Below are 5,000 nucleotides of genomic sequence, written 5' to 3'. Positions count from 1 at the left end.
GCTTGCCTGGGAATGTTGCTCCAGGCCTGCCGGACGGCCCGATCAAGATCAGCGACAGTTGTGGGCCTTGGGACCACCCTGTTGAGCTGTGTCTGGAGCAAGTCCCAAAATTGCTCAATAGGATTCATGTCAGGAGATAACGCTGGCCAAGGCATCACCTGGATGCCTGAGCAGTGCAGGAGATCCTGAGTGGCCCTGGCGGTGTGGGGGCGCGCGTTGTCGTGCTGGAAAACCCAGTTTCCATGGGCTTGAAAAAAGGCGACCTTGACCCTGAACTATGGAAGATAACTGTTTCAAACTTAAAAATTATGTGGGGCACATGTTATGCTTTCATCATGAGACACATTTGGTCACATATGATCAAGGTCAAGGTCACTTTGACCCTTATGAAATGTGACCAAAATAAGGTAGTGAACCACTAAAAGTGACCATATCTCATGGTAGAAAGAGCCAATAAGCACCATTGTACTTCCTATGTCTTGAATGAACAGCTTTGTGTTGCATGACCTTGGATGACCTTCACCTTGGGTCAAGGTCACATTGTATTTTGGTAGGAAAAATGTCTAAAGCAGTTCTTAGTGTATGATGTCATTACTAGGTTTAGTTATTTGACCTTGACCCTGAAGGTCAAGGTCATGTAAAGGTCAAGGTCAAGCATGTGAGTCGTATGGGCTTTGCCCTTCTTGTTTTTGTTTTGTTTTAATAAACTGAGAGAGTAAGAAAAAGACAAAAAGAGAGACAGAGCTAGAAATACAGAGAGACAGACAGAGAGACGGACCGACCGACAGAATTAGTGCGAGATAGAGATAGAGAGACACACAAACAGGGACAGACAGACAGAGACCGACATTTTGAGAAGAATGAAGAGAAAACCAGCAGTATTATATGCATAGTCTTAAGCTGTGTTTCCATATCGCGACGCGATGGCAGCACGATAGTTGCGGCGAGGTGGCGGCAGCGTCAAAACCGATCGCAACAGTAATATCAAAGAACGCATGTTTCCATATGTGCGACGCGACGGATGCTTCATCTGGGGATTTAATCAAGTTTGAGTGAATCTTTCTTGAAGGCTTTTCTTTGTATTCATAAATTATGAGTAATCTAAGCTTAATTAGTTTGGACAACATTTTGGATGAAATTATTGCTGCTGCAGGAACATTGAATTGGCAAGTCTGTAACAGTAATCGTCTCTCTGACCCCCCCCCCCCCCCTTGCTTGCTGAAAAATAAAATTAACTCTCTTCCCGTCCTCTGTCACATCCTCTGATTCTTTTGCTGTATCTTTTCCTCTTTTTTTGGGTAAAAATTGTATCTTGTCTGTCTTACATTTATAACAAGGGGATAAGCGATTCTCTGACCTTGACATAACGTGAAATAATAATTCCTATCTAGATGTACATATTTATAACCACATTTAATATAAGCTTAGCTTATTGTGTGGTTACAAATGTTTATATCGCATATATATGCAAGTTATCCAAAGAATGACATTGTTTTGAGACCTATAGCACCGTTAGTTTGTCAGAACAGGAGGTGGTCCATATCAGGCAGTTGTCCATGTTAGGCTATTTTCCCTTACGACCAGGGTGTGCTTATTGCGTGTCTTATGAGAAACAGACCGCGTGCAGAAACACACACACACTATGATGTGTTGTCGTATTATTTTTGCTTTGGTCAATCGTAGGACCCTATTCTGAGGTCTCAATATTTTCCCACGGTCTTCCCAACGCATGCGATGTCACTTTCCATTGAGCGTTTTTGCCACCATTTGGCAAGGAGTTATCAGCTGAGATAAAACGACTGTAAGTAGAACGCGAAAATCACACCTGGACTCGATCCGACCGCACTTGATAGTCTCTGCCGCGGATCATAAAATCGTATAATCTGCTGATTTTCGCATCCCGAATCTACTCAGCTTCGTCCCAATAGGCCCACTTAAAACATCACACGCGGAATTTAAATTAGCTAAGATGGACAACTGGACACCACATGTGAGAACCACGCACCAAGACATTGTCAGCATTGAGAGAATGTTTTCACGGAATTGTTTCACGATTCTGTGACACTGTTATATTGCGGGGTTATGATATTTTCTTCGTTTCTGATTTGAATTCATGTAAATGAAATCAAGTTAAAATTAAACACTATTGTTTTTTTAGAAACCAATGCGGACCCTGAAAGAAATAACGTTTCACTCAGATAAATTTTATCCAGCCTGTCACGTTTTTCATTTATACATTTTGACAGAAAAAAGAAAATAACAAAAGAAAAATTAACACATCTGTGTGGGATTAAAATCAAACGTCGATTTGTGTTACTAAAGTTACTGACCACCATGTGCATGCGAACATTTGCTGCCCCCCCCCCCCCCCTCCACATCGTAATCGTATCGGCTCTGTCTCATTTTGCCCACCACCCCTCCACCTCTCCCCAGGACCCCCCCCCCCCCCCACCTTCCTTTTCAGTAAATAGCCCTTCAGTCGGAGCGGCAGTTGTCGCCACGCATCAGACTTTTTTTGAATAATTATGTGCGGTTTTTAGTATCTCCTTTACAAAGCTGATCTGATAATTAACTATCTTTTTTTTTTGCAAGCAAACGACAAATTCGCCTCAAAAAATGTTATTGACAGTGCATATAGAAAAGGTAGCAAAAAAACTTGCGGGGACAAAGTGGGCGAGGGAGAGCCTGGGTGGTCAAACGGGGGCCGTGCCATGCCATATGTCACCTGCTGGTTAAACGAAAGGTTTAAAGGAACAGATATCGCACACAATATTTTGATCTTTTGATCAGTCAACCATCAATTTTGTACATCAACCCCAACAGTGTTGTTGTCCAAAAATAAAAGAATTGCATTCTGTCCTCAAACTGAACGGTAGTTCAAAGTTAAAGGGATATTGACCAAAGTGCTTTTGAGGAACAATAAAACACTCTCCCCAAAATAAACACGCAAAAAAACACCCCACACAAATAAATAAATAAAGAAAGAAGCAAAACAGATTTACAAGGAAATTAATTATGTTCATGGTATGCTAGCGCTGTTTTTATTTTATTGTATAATAAGCATGCTGATACCGGGATGCAGTATACGTTAAATGTAAATGATATAATGCTGACTATCTAAATGTGAATCAAAAAACAAGAAAGGTAGTTTTTTTTATTTTTTTTTTAATTTAAATGTGAACCAGAAAAGATGCATTTCTTTTAAATTGATGGCGCCGTCAAAAACAAAAACTAAATTATTGGTTACAAAATCAAATGAATCTTAGTAGTCGATAGTTTAGTACTATTTGTCACTTTATTAGAGGTGGTTTGACTGAGTTGCCGACTTCTCCGCTTTAATTCCTTTTCAGTTTTATCTGTACACTCTTTGTTTTCATGCGATACGTGTAACACTTTTCCCGACCTCGCACATGATGGACAGCATTCATTGGAGCGATATGTTTTCACCGGGTTTTCGCAAAATTGTATTTCATGCCACGCTATTATCGATTACCTCAAATTAAAAAAGAAACAAAGAAAAACTCCGGACAAGCGCACAAGGTAGAACCAGCGGTCAGTGCATGGGACTGCAAAAGTGCACGTGTGCGTATGCGTGTGAATACATTTTTTTAAAACTAGTTAGTGTCAATATCGATCGAATGTCATTTCGATCACGTTTCAGTTTAGCGGACAAGCGTAATCGGATTCAACATACGCATACACACTCACATAGTCGGAAGAGTCGTCGAACAGGGAAAAAAATGACAAAGTAAAATATTGTAAATTGAAAAATGTTTGTGTAATTTTGCGATGAGACAGAGACAATCTGGGAAGGAAGTTTATACCCAAGTAATACTATCGAACGGGTTAGTCCGTAAGCTGCGGACAAATATTCTTACTCAAAGAGAAAAATGAAACAGGATTTTTTTCAGTAAATGTAAGCTTACAGGGCTGCCGATGGGGAAAGACTGAACCACCTAAACAAATAGCAGTTCACATCGGTTGATGATTCTTCAGTCCCACAGAACTTCGGTCCATTAGGAAGTAGCCCTGTTGATTTGCTAGATTAACATCACATCGCTACCCGAACCGATTTTTATTGAAAATAAACACTTTTTTAAGCTCAGATATAATTTATCTGTAAGTTACATCACGTCTACAGTCGTTGACACAATCTAAAAACTCTATCAAATTACTCCGCCAAAGTTCCGACAAACTTACTACACATATATGCGTCGTCTGCATGTGTTGCGCGCGCAGTCCGGGGCGTGGCTTATTAAAAAAAAAATAATAAAAAAAACCCGTATTAGTCTTTTTTTTTTTAAGAGTTAAATTCAGATAGCACTTCATTTGGACAGCCTTGAGAAAACGGCCGTACAATACGTGTATATCTTCTTTTATCGAGAAGGAGATTAACAGCGGTGGGGTTTCAGTCATGCTTTCTAACGCCAGCTTCAATTTCAGATAATGTTAGGAGATTTCAAAATGCAAGGGGGTGGGGGTATAGAGTGGGGGGGGGGGGGGGGGGGGGGGGGGGGGGAGGGGGATTTTCTCTGAATCGTTTATAAGGAAGGAATGTGTTTTTTAGACCCCAATCGTCAATGTTGAAGGTCCGGTATTAAAACTTGCCCAGTGTCTGACAAAATTAGACTCAGTTTAAAATTACCCTTGACAATTTGTGCGTGAGACAGACTGATTGCCGAACGGAAAATGGAATCACTCATGTGGCGCAGTGAAGTGTAGCCAAGTACCTGCTATGTCCTTCAGCAGAAGTGGCGGAGTGCCTGTCATCTGTTTCTCATTTAGTGGCCTCACAGTGGCCGAAGATTGGATTTGATGTGACTTTTAGTACACACTTGTGAGCGTGATCTGGTAATTTCCCTTCGCTTGCGTCTGACTTTCCCGTCTTAAGCTAACATACGAGAACAAACATAATATGCAAAATTGCAAGGATCGACCTCCTTGCATGAAAAGTCAACAACACTTTGTTATTTTCTCATTGTATAGAAACCTAAAATGTG

Source organism: Littorina saxatilis, linkage group LG9, assembly GCF_037325665.1.
Source record: "Littorina saxatilis isolate snail1 linkage group LG9, US_GU_Lsax_2.0, whole genome shotgun sequence".
NCBI lineage: Eukaryota > Metazoa > Mollusca > Gastropoda > Littorinimorpha > Littorinidae > Littorina > Littorina saxatilis.
The sequence above is the reverse complement of the archived record's forward strand: the minus strand, read 5'-3'. Positions refer to the sequence as shown.